Here is a 12595-nt window from a genome sequence, read left to right as displayed (position 1 = left end):
TCCTGTCTGATCAATAACCAGCTCCTGCTAGTTCTTTCTGCTGGAGGTTTCTGTCACCACCACCCTGGCCCAGACCTTATCATCCTGTCTGGCCTCCCAGGCTGCTTTCGTCTCCCTTGCCAGGTTCATGTCCCCTGAACATTGTTCTTATCTCAAGTAAGACTAGGGAAGAGAATGCAGCCCTGTGTGTGCGGGAGGTCATATTACCATCGCTTCCCCCATGCTCCTTGAGGGCAAAGACTGAGTAGCCCGGTGCCTCTTACATAGTAGGCCTTTAGTAAATATTTGTTGGGTTGGATGAAGTCATGTTTCCTGCTCAAGAACATTCATTGGTTCCCTACTACCTATGGATCCAAAGCTGAATCTCTCTGCCTGTTTTTCATAGATGTACAGTCTGGCCTTATAGTAAGTATTCAGTGGAATACTTAATTTACTTTGTGGAATAACCAGAGTCTGTTAAGTGCTAGATACCAGGGAAACCGTTAGAATTGTGCCTTGCCCTGAAGGATCTCAAATGGATTTTTTTTTCTGTTCTCCCTTGATTCTTGGCTTCTTTCCCCACCCTTGCCTTCCCAATTTATCATGCTTATTTATGCCTTCCAGCCCCAGAAATTCCCTCTTTCTGTCTACATACTAATTCAGCTCTCAAGGCTTTCAGGTCAGATCTCCCTTCGTTCCTTTTTAAGGTCCTCTTTCTCTTTTTAAATGTTTATTTGGCTGTGCTTGGTCTTTGTTGTGGCATACAGGATCTGTAGCATCAGCATGCAGAATCTTTTTAGTTGGGTGTGTGGGATCTGTCTGGGCTTCCAAGGCAGCTCCATGGTAAAGAATCCACCTGCGATGTAGGAGATGCAGGTTCTATCCCTGGGTCGGGAAGATCTTCTGCAGGAGAATATGGCAACCCACTCCAGTATTCTTGCCAGGAAAATCCCGTGGAGAGAGGAGCCTGATTGGCTGCAGTCCATGGGGTCGCAAACAGCTTTACACAACTGAGCATGCATGCATGTGGGATCTAGTTCCTTGACCAGGGATTGAATCTGGACCCTTTGCATTGGGAGCTCAGAGTCTTAGCCACTGGGTTCCCAGGAGAGTCCCTAAGGCCCTCTTTAATTGTCTTGGTTCAGGTCCATTTCTGTCTCTCTCTTTTTTTTTTTTTCATTATTCTGTCCATAACACAAGTAGTGGCTGCTGTTCTTCCTTATTTTCTGAAACGCATGCCCCACGATTTAGCGTTGTATTGCACCCACATAGACTACTGAAATAGACACTCTTGCCTTACTGTGTGCCTTGATTGCTTGCCGTCAGGGCAGGCAACTTCTCCACCTCCACTGAAAGTGGACTGGGGCCTGTGGTCTCTGTGCCTTTTGCAGGCTTCTCATAGGACATGATACTGCACAGAGCAGACAGAGGTGGAAGGTAATGTGACCGTGCTTGAGAGTGTGGTTCCTGGCAGGATTTTGGGTGGCCTGAGGCTGGAAGACCATCAAGGAGTTTTTTTAGGGCTCTGGAAACCAAGACCTGAGAGAAGATGGAAAGATCAGGGAGGGTCCAGCTTGTCCCCCAAGAGTTTGTCCCACTCAGAGATTCTCTTGAAACTGCGGTTCACATGGAACTGTGTTCATTCTAGAAGTTGGCCAGTGTTCTTGGGAATTGTGGGGAGGCCAGGTGCACATGTGATGAATCCTCTCTAAAGGAGGATGTGAAAGGTGCCTGGCCATAGGGAAGCTCATAGCTTAAGGGAACAGACCGTTAGGGGCAGTGGTGAGCAGATGCAGTTTGATTTGTTTGTATTAGTGACAAATTAATTCCGCTGGGAAGTTTAGGGATTTAAATATACTCTATAAATACATGTTTTTCTTTGCTTTGTCACTGATGAGGTTTATGGCTTATGTTACATGTTTCCTTCTAATAATAGAATCTTATGTGAAATTAAAAGCAGTATCTTCCTCTTCTGACTCAGACAGAATTATAAGTGTACTGCTGACTTCCTACCCAGCTTTTATTTCTTATATTCAACCAGGACTGTGCAAACAGGTTAGTACATCTGTGGGCTGAGACCGGTTTCAGCCAGCTAAATTCCCTGTAATCCAGTCTCCATCTGAGAGGCACATCTAAACTTAACTGGAGTTCTAGGTAGGAAGTGTGGTTACAGAGGCAAAGCCATTTAATTGCAGCTTGTTTGAAAATAAAACCAGCTTGAGTTTTCTTCTCACAAACTTTCTCTGAAACAGTTCTTTAGATCTTTTATTTTTGGCAGATGGGTTTTGGGGTGGCAGCCTCATTACTTGTGATGGAGAGGTAAAATAAGCCAGTGGGTGATTTCCCAGAATCCTGAGCCTTTGAACGTTGCAGTTCCTTTTGGAAGTGCAGAAGCCAGGCTGCCCGTCTCAGATTTATACCCTCTTCCCATTCTCATCTCAACTAGTAAATACTGTGGCGTCAGTCTGCCTAAAATTGTAACAGCTTAAATTTGTTTAAATGTCTGTAGCAGTTTGGTGATGAAGTTTAGGTAGTGATGATAGTAATAGACAAGCAGGCTGACTGAGTTGTGAATTAGTTCTTTTGAGGTTCCCAGGAAGAAAATCACTAGCTCACTTTTCATGTCAAGGTCTTGGTATTGAGTAGAGCAGGGAGCAGCCTAGAGAAACCATCTGCCCAAAGGTTACCTTTCAGACAAGTCCTTTACAGGAAATTGTGTGTTTTCTGTTTGGAATGGGGTGTGTTCATTCTTTTGAGAAGCCTTTTTACAATAGTAAATGGTTCCTCTGGAACTCTTAGCAGTGTTCTTTTTCTGCCCTCTCCTGTATTTACAGCTGCTTTTTCCCTAGGGGAGCATCCATCTGTTTTTAAAAGCTGAGAGAGAAAACAAGTTATCTCAAACAGTGAGGTTTGGAAATCAAAACCACGTTTGCCCTTCAGGAGGGCAAGTTCTTGCGGGGCCGTTGTTGGGGTTGAAGACACAGAAGTCCGGCTGTAGTGTCCCGATTCCCTGCCCTCACCACACCCCCGCGCCCCTCCACCCGCAGCATGCTTGTGGCAGATATGAAGGGGTTTGAGCACAGGGCCCATTATGACCCCTTGGTTGTACTAGATCAAACATTGCTTTTCAACCCCTGAGTAAGGCAGTTTTTCTGGCAGGCCACTCTCTGGCCCCGCATATCCATGGGCAGGGTCCTGGGCTGATGTTAGCCCTGAGGGGCAGGAGGAGCCTGTGGTGATTGCCCTGGAGTGTGGAGGCAGCAGCAAAGCCTCTTTAGGAAAGACCTCTCATCATTAGGATGCTTTCATTACCGATGCTTCAAGGCCTTGGAGCTGGGGTTTGCCAGGTCTCTAGATGCAGTTAGTCAACGGACTTCACCCCAGTACTCTTTAGCCTCTTTCCGCCCAGTTTTAACCGCATAGCTGCTTGTGGACGTGCAGCTTTGTTTGATGAGAACGAGAGGATTTCTGCTTTGCAGCTGAGTAACTGTGCCTTCTATTTAGGTTCTGTAGAGGGTTACATTTGAAAAGCTAATGAGTGTTTTCTTCCACTCTGCACACACAGTGATCCAGAGTGGGCTGCAGCGCAGGTGCTGTTGAAGGCAGATGTTGAGGTGACAGTAAGGGCAGCTGGGCCCTGAAGCTCCAGGCCTGGCCCCCTGGCTGACAGCCCATCCCCCAGGGCCAGGTCACCAGAGAGGGCTTCAGCTTCCCTGAAATGACTGCTTCTTATGGCTAGTGTGACCAGCCAGAGGAGGGGGTGGGTTTCCTGGGGAAGAGGGTGGGAGAGTCTTAATTAAGCCAGTCTGGTTTGGCAGTTAGCTCCAACTCGCCTCCAAGTCTGTGTTGGCTGATAATTCCCTTCAGCGCTCAGAACAAGCCTTTTTCGTTTCCAAACACACACCGCCCCCCACGCCCCCAAAACTACAGCCTTCCTTGAGTGTTAACTGTGTGTACCTTCTGCTTCCTTTCTGGAAGAGGCAGGTAGCTACTCATGAATTTTTTCCCCTGAACTGCTCTGGCTGCATTGGAGTTCCTGGAGACTCAGCGCTCCCGGACATTCTCATCTAGCAGAGGCTGGGCCAAGAGCCATTCCTGGAGGGCTCAGTGGACAGAGCAGTGGGAACAGTGCTGGGGCTGGCACTCAGTCTGGGGGGGCTCTGTGGGAGGTATTTGGGGAACCTTGCTGCGTGAAGAGTTGGGAGAGCTGAGTTTTGGTTCAGCCACTGACAAGCCCTGTGTTCCCGGGGCAAGCCGTGGTCCCCCTCTAGGCCTCAGTTTCCCTCTCTTAACATGGATAGGTTGAACTTTAGGCTGTAATGTGTTAGGATCCCAAGAAATACCCCATGAGTCTGCTCCTGATAAAAGAAGGGGACCAGAGGCAGCAAAGGTGGGTGCAGAAGAACCTTGGATGATACTAGAGTTGTTTTCCAGGTTCATCTCATGGTGGCAGAGCACTGGGTGACTTTGCCATCCCACCCCCAGGGTGATCTTTGGAGGTGATGCTTGGGTTGGGCCCTGCTCCTTTCATTTCCAGCCCTGGGAAGGGGTGGGCAGGCACGTGCAGTTGGCTGTCTCTGCCAGCTGCCTGGGGCTGAGCCATCTGCTGCTTAGGCCTGCGGGTAGGGTGGGGGCTGAGCCCCAACCTAATCTTCTCTCCTGCACTAGCCGCTCAGCAGAGTCTACCCCACTTCTCCCCACATTCTGTCCTGTGTTTCAGTGCTCTGTTAGGCTACCCTTCACCGTGGTCTTGCTTTGTTCCAGCTGCCCCCACCCCTAGGAGAACCCTTGCTGTGTTTTTGTTTACTCTGTGTGTGTGCTTTGCCCTTTAGCCTGTGCCCCAAGAATTTTTCTGTAATGTAAGGCAGCGGCAGCAGGAAAACAATGAAACTTTGGACTCTGTTCCGTGTCTGTTCAGATGCAAATGACGAGTCTCTTCCCATCAGAGTTTGTACCCCTGGGCTCACCATCCCACCTCCTGAGGAGTCTTTGAACAGCAGGGGTGGGCTGAATCAGTCGCTCAGAAAAGCTCTGATTTAGCCTGTGCTTCAAGGCTTGTGATTAGGTTGACTGGTTTTCTGTGAGTATGGTTTCAGTGTGTCTGCCCTCTGATGCCCTCTTGCAACACCTACCATCTTACTTGGGTTTCTCTTACCTTGGATGTGGGGTATCTCTTCACGGCTGCTCCAGCAAAGCGCAGCCACTGCTCCTTACCTTGGACGAGGGGTATCTCCTTACAGCCGCCCTTCCTGACATTCAACGTGGGATAGCTCCTCTAGGCCCTCCTGCGCCCGTGCAGCCACCGCTCCTTGGACGGACGTTGGGTTGCTCCTCCCGGCTGCCGCCCCTGGCCTCGGGCGCGGGGTGGCTCCTCTAGGCTGTTCCTGCGCTGTGGCAGCCTGGCACTCTCGGCCGCTGCCCCTGAAAGTGCTGCACTCGATATGCCAGCAGATTTGGAAAACTCAGCAGTGGCCACAGGACTGGAAAAGGTCAGTTTTCATTCCAATCCCAAAGAAAGGCAATGCCAAAGAATGCTCAAACTACCGCACAATTGCCCTCATCTCACATGCTAGTAAAGTAATGCTCAAAATTCTCCAAGCCAGGCTTCAGCAATACGTGAGCTGTGAAATTCCTGATGTTCAAGCTGGTTTTAGAAAAGGCAGAGGAACCAGAGATCAAATTGCCAACATCCACTGGATCATGGAAAAAAGCAAGAGATTTCCAGAAAAACATCCATTTCTGCTTTATTGACTATGCCAAAGCCTTTGACTGTGTGATTGGATCACAATCAACTGTGGAAAATTCTGAGAGATGGGAATACCAGACCATCTGACCTGCCTCTTGAGAAATCTGTATGCAGGTCAGGAAGCAACAGTTAGAACTGAACATGGAACAACAGACTGGTTCCCAATAGGAAAAGGAGTACGTGAAGGCTGTATATTGTCACCCTGCTTATTTAACTTCTATGCAGAGTACATCATGAGAAACGCTGGACTGGAAGAAACACAAGCTGGAATCAAGATTGCCGGGAGAAATATCAATAACCTCAGATATGCAGATGATACCACCCTTATGGCAGAAAGTGAAGAGGAACTCAAAGCCTCTTGATGAAAGTGAAAGAGGAGAGTGAAAAAGTTGGCTTAAAGTTCAACATTCAGAAAACGAAGATCATGGCATCCTGTCCCATCACTTCATGGGAAGTAGATGGGGAAACAGTGTCAACAGTGGCAGACTTTATTTTTTGGGCTCCAAAATCACTGCAGATGGTGACTGCAGCCATGAAATTAAAAGACGCTTACTCCTTGGAAGAAAAGCTATGAGCAACCTAGATGGCATATTCGAAAGCAGGGACATTACTTTGCCGACTAAGGTCCATCTAGTCAAGGCTATGGTTTTTCCTGTGGTCATGTATGGATGTGAGAGTTGGACTGTGAAGAAGGCTGAGCGCCGAAGAATTGATGCTTTTGAACTGTGGTGTTGGAGAAGACTCTTGAGAGTCCCTTGGACTGCAAGGAGATCCAACCAGTCCATTCTGAAGGAGATCAGCCCTGGGATTTCTTCGGAAGGAATGATACTGAAGCTGAAACTCCGGTACTTTGGCCACCTCATGTGAAGAGTTGACTCATTGTTAAAGACCCTGATGCTGGGAGGGATTGGGGGCAGGAGGAGAAGGGGACATGAGATGGCTGGATGGCATCACGGACTCGATGGACGTGAGTCTGAGTGAACTCCGGGAGCTGGTGATGGACAGGGAGGCCTGGCGTGCTACGATTCATGGGGTTGCAGTCGGACACGACTGAGCGACTGAACTGAACTGAACTCAAGGCTTGTAGGCAAGAGGCAAAGAGAAAGGAACTTGTCTTCATGACTGTAGGTGACTCTGGGTTTGGAAGTTCTGAACTGGTGTGTGTGTGTGTACATGTGCACAAGCTGTGCAAGGAGATGGAGTTAGAATAGAATGTGGACAGTCTTGAAAGTCAATCTTTACAAGTGAGGAAGTGACAGAGCAGGGAATACAAGGGCAGTATGCGCTAAACCAGGGCTTCTCAAACTTTTCAAACTTCTCAAACCAGGGGAATCTTAGTAAAATGCAGATTTTCATTCTGTGGATCAGGGATGAGGGAGAAAGAAGTGGCAGCCCACTCCAATATTCTTGCCTGGAGAATCCTGTGGATGGAGGAGCTTGGTGGGCTGCTGTCCATAGGGTTGCACAGAGTCAGACATGACCGAAGCGACTTAGCATGCATGCATGCATTGGAGAAGGAAATGGCAACCCACTCCAGTATTCTTGCCTGGAGAATCCCAGGGACAGAGGAGCCTGATGGGCTGCCATCTGTGGGGTTGCACAGAGTCGGGACACCACTGAAGTGACTTAGGAGCAGACCCTGAGACTCAGTGTCTCTGTTAAGCTCCCAAGTGATTCCAGGGCTGCTCCTCAGTGGCCCGAGCCTCCCCCTCCTCCTCTTAACACTGATGAATAAGATTGACCTGAAAAGGCAGAAGGGAGACTTTCCTATGTATTTTAAACCTGAGAGCCTGGGCTGGGCTTTAAGCCAGTGTTTGCAGAGCCCTTTCTAGATCACTTGTACCTGAGCTCCTGGCTTCTTCAGAGCTCCCCCTTGGCTGGATTCTGTCTCTACAATAGCAGAACCTCTGTCCTTCAGGGGTGGATGTGCATACTAAGCTGGATCCTTTCTCTTTGGCTCATGATAAGGACAGATAGCATTTCAAATAGAATTTGAGAGCTGGAAGAACTCCTCAGTCATCTTTTCCAAGCCTTCTGTTTTACAGAGGAGGAAATGGGCCCAGAAAAGTTTTGTGATATGTAACAGCCAGAATCAACAGCTAGTGGCCGAGATGGGGTGAACACCCAGACATCTAAACTCTTATTAAATTCCTCTGTCTGAGGGACTGTAAGCCTGAGTTAGGGACAACAGCAGGATCAAAGTGTTGCCTGGAGACAGGTGATAGGAAGAGACTTGCCGGTGGCAGCAGGGAGTTTACAACGTGCACAGCTTCTGCTGGTACCTGCTCAGCTCCATGCTGATCCACTCAGGCCAGGGCTCTCAGCTGCAGCCTTTTTGACGTTTGGGGCCAAATTCTTTGTTCTGGGGGGCCGTCCTGTGCATCATGGGATTTTTGCTGGCACCCTGGACCTCTGCCTCTTGGATGCCAATAGCATCCCCCAGGTTAAGACCGTCAAAAAGTCCTCCAAATGTTACTAGAAACCCTGGCTTGTAAAATTGCCCCCGTTGAAAACCACTTGTTCAGGCAGTAAGGTATTTTGGGAAGGAGAGTCTCTCTTGGGCACCTGTACTAGGGTTTTTTGAGAGAGTGATGGTCTCAAAGAGTTTACCAAAAAAGCACAAAAAAAAACAGATAGAGCTCCAGCCTTCCCGGGACCTTATAGTTTATTAACTACAGTTTAGTGGAGAGACCAGACCAGCCAATGTCAAAAACAGATAAATTGCCATTTCATTGGTCCCTCCAGGGTAGAGCCCCAGGCTGGACTCTGAAGAATGGGGTGCTTGCCCAGGGTACTTAATGAGAAGAAGATTATGTTACCCTGGGCTGGGTTGCATAGCTAAGGACTGAGTAACTCTGTATCACTTCTTGAGTTACTTTTACCTACTTCTTAAGGAATATTTCTTTCATTCTGAAAAAAAACATTTTATCTGAATCTGTAAAGGCCCGTCAGACACATTAACCAATAGATGTGTACACTTGAGGGAGGGAGGCCTCTTGAGGCCTAATGCTGGTGAGGCTGACTCTTTCCATGATGGGGTTTACTTTTTTTTTCTTCCTTGATTTTCTTCAGCTAAGGGATGGATCCTCTGATAGACCTTGCTTGTCTCTTTTGCAGTGTCTTAAGGAATATGACTGTATAAGAGCTTGAGTTTGTAATGTTGAGTCAAGAGTATAAAATGTGTCTCCACGAAAGTAAGAAAGGGTCTTTACCCCTTTTTACTCCTCATAGAATCCTGTACTTCCAAAGAGCTTCCCTGGTGGCTCAGTGTTAAAAGAATCTGCCTGCCAATGTTGGAGGTGCTGGTTCAATCCCTGGGTCAGGAAGATCCCTTGGAGAAGGGAATGGCCACCCACTCCAGTATTCTTTCTGGGAAATCCCATGGACGGGGGAGCCTAGTGGGGTACAGTCCATGGGGGTCACAAAAAGTTGGCCATGACTTAGTGACTAAACAACAAGTACTTGCAGTTTATAAGACCACTGAGTTTACATCTTGTGCTCAGCACAGGCCTCCCTGAAAAATATTACTGCAGATCATAAAAAACTCAGTGATGGGAACTCATAGTTCCCGTCAACTTTCCTTAGGAAATCAGTGTCAAATTGACTTTTTCCCCCAATACTTTGAACATGATGCTCCGTTGCCTCCTGGGTTGCATTGTTTATAACAGGAGACTTGCTGTAATTCTTTGTTTCTCTGGGTGCATTGTCTCTCCTCCTACCCCCTCATGGCTGCTTTTAATATTTTCTCTTTAATGATCATTTTCATAATTTTGATTACAGTGTACCGTGCAGTGTTTTCTTGTTGAAGTACTTCTTCTTGTGGTTTGATGAGTTTCTTGAATCTGTGAGTTCATAGTTTACATCAAAAAATTTTTTTGTGCATACCTATGTGTTCTTCCCATGCCTCAATTATGCACGTGTTAGGCTGCTTGATACAGTCATACTTCTGACTTATGTTCTGTGTATATCTCTTTGGATAGTTTCTGTTGCTGTGTTTTCAAGTTTATTGAATTTTTTCTTCTGCAGTGTCTAATCTGTTAATCCCATCCTATATTTTTTCAGGTATTTGTATTTTTCCCTCTAGAAGTTTAAACATTTGAGTCTTTGTGGTCTCCTGCCTGTGCCTTCCTCTTTTCTCGTGAACACACCGAGTATATTTGTAACAGAGATTTGACCATCCTTGTCCACCAGTTCTATCATCTGTGTCATTTCTAGGTCTGTTTCTATTTGTTTATTCTCCTCCTGTGACCACAGGTCATGGTCATAATTTTCTGCCTCTTTGCATGTCTGCTCAGTTTTGATTTGAAACTAGACGTAGTGAGTTGTATGTTGTTAGGTGCTGAAACTTTCCATATTCCTTTAAAAACTTTTTGGCTTTGTTCTCAGAAGCAATTCAGTTAGTACTTAGAATTGGTTTGATCCTTTCAAGGCTTGGTTCTCAGCCTTTAGTTATTTATTTATTTTTGTCCTTTTTCTTTGTTTTTTTTGTTTTTGTTTTTTTTTTGCAGACAGCCTTTAGTCTAGGGCTAGGATGGTCCCACTACTGAGGCCAAACACTTGTGAAGATTCCTTCCAGTGCCCTGTGAACCAGGAGACTTTTATTTTTTTCCACTTTGGCCCATGGGAACGTGTAAACTTCTGGCTCTGTGTGAGCGCCAGGGGTTAGTTCTTTCCTTAGCCTTGCTAGTGTCCTCTAACACGTGCACGGATCAACACTCAGCCTCTGCAGATGGTTAGTTTTTTCTCTTTGAGCTCCCTCCTCTCAGTTAACTTTGCCCTGCACATTCTAGCCTCCTTGACATCCCCCAGTTCCCAGCTGTCTCTTTAACTCAGTGAAATCATTGAACTCTTTCAGGTTTTTATTTGCCTACTCTATGGTCTGAAGACTCCTTTATGGGGTTAGCTGGGGCACCCGCAGGACTCTGCATTTCTTTCCCTTTTTTCAAGGATCACTGCCCTGTGCTACCTATTTTTGAATGTCTGAAAACCATTATTTCATAAATTATATCTGATTTTCTAGTTGTTTAAGGAAAAAGTAAGTCTAGTCTCTGTTATTCCATTATGACTTTTGTGTCCCTCAGGCTAATTTTTAGGTGTCTTTTGCCTCCTGTGTTCACTTGTTGAAAAATTAATCCAGTGAGACAGATTTCATTGGGAATTCAACCAGGTTCAGGTCATGTCACTGCACCAAACATTCACCAAACAGCTAACATGTCCACAGGAACAGCATGCTGTAGTGTTGTGCAGTATGTGGTATGTAATCTGGAACTTAGCCTGTATTGTGATGCCATGCTTCCAGGCAGAACACTGAGTGTGTACTTCAGGTTTATCCTGGCATGCGCATACACATGCATGCGCTCTGAGCCTCATTCCTGTGCCTCCTCACCACAGGCCCATTCAGCCTGGGTGGGTGACTGATCTAATAGGCACAATTGATGAGCAAATAGTGGGTGCTCAGCTGTCTGTCGACAAGTGAGGCTCCTAACAGCTCTATGCAGACACAGAAGCTCTAAATTCCTATGTGCAGTGGCCCTTCCATCTTCCCTAGTCTCACTGTGCCAAATATTGTATTAAACTCTTCGGAAATGTGTGAAGCACGGACTCTTCACAATTCTATGAACTAGGTATTGCTACCCCAACTCCGTATATGACAAAACAGAGACACAGCAGGTAACGCAGGACACCTAAGTACCTCTAAAAAACAAGAGGCAGAATCAGGATTGGACTCCCTATGACTAAAAATCCATGTTGTGATTAATTCTTTAATTGACTGTTTCATTTCCTTCTGCTGGCTCCACCTTACTTCCCTGTTTTCTCTTTGGCACTTTGGCTATATATCTCCCACGGGTTTTCACATTTTACCTCATCGTAGTTATTTGTGTATGTGTCTCACCTCCCCTGTAGACTGTAAACTCTTTAAAGGTATGAGCTTTCCCTCACTTTGGTACCTTTTGTGGAATCCAGTATAAGTAAGTGCTCTTTATATGTGTTGAATGAAGTCAGTAAGATATGTGTTAAGATTGGGGGAGCTATCAGATTCCCTTGTCAAATTACGATGCTTCTTTTTCATCTGCTGAGTTTTGTTACAGTCTCTCTTAACATCGTCTTGGATGATACATGGACTTTATGAGGTTCTTCATTTGATACCTCTGCCTGAATTTTGACTAATTTGAAATAAATTTTGAGTCTGTATTTAGAGATTTAAGGGACTATTCCTTCCTTTGCATTAATCAGATCCGTTCATCTCCGGTCCTGACTTTGAACTCCACATTGAGAGAACTAGAGGTGTGGTTGGAGCTAGACCTAGAGCATGCAGGCCTTGGTGAATGGCTCTGTACTGTGAGAGGGTCGTGTCAGGGCAGAGGTGGTGCTGGGGCGTGGGACTAACCAAGGGGAAGAAACAGTAGGCAAGTTCCTGCTTCTCCTCCTTGCTTGGGGCCTCACAGTCCAACCTTGACAACTTACAGGAAGTTTGGGTAATTTGTGAGGAGGAGGACGGGAAGAGTCATGGTTTGCTTATGAATTAGGAGGCTTCTTGAAACTTAACAGAAGATGAAGAACATTTGGACTAGAAGACAGTGTCTTGATTGGTCTAAATGTGTACCTCACCAGGTATACATTTAACAGTAAGCTGCTGTCAGTGGAGGTGAAGAGCATGTTCTTGGAATCCTGAACCTGAATCTCAGGGGCAAGTCCTTAGCTGGCATTTGAATGGAAAGGAGGAGAACGGCAGAAACTGAGACCATATTTACAGAGAATCTTAAGGCCTGAGAGACACCAGGAGACTGGCCACTTTTCTAGCCCTGCCACTAGATTAACGGTTCCTTCTCACTCATGAATCCTACAGAAGAGGTAGTTTTGGAAGAGGGC

This window comes from Capricornis sumatraensis, chromosome 2 (genome assembly GCF_032405125.1).
Source record: "Capricornis sumatraensis isolate serow.1 chromosome 2, serow.2, whole genome shotgun sequence".
In the NCBI taxonomy this organism is placed as follows: Eukaryota; Metazoa; Chordata; class Mammalia; order Artiodactyla; family Bovidae; genus Capricornis; species Capricornis sumatraensis.
This window is presented reverse-complemented; position numbering follows the sequence as displayed.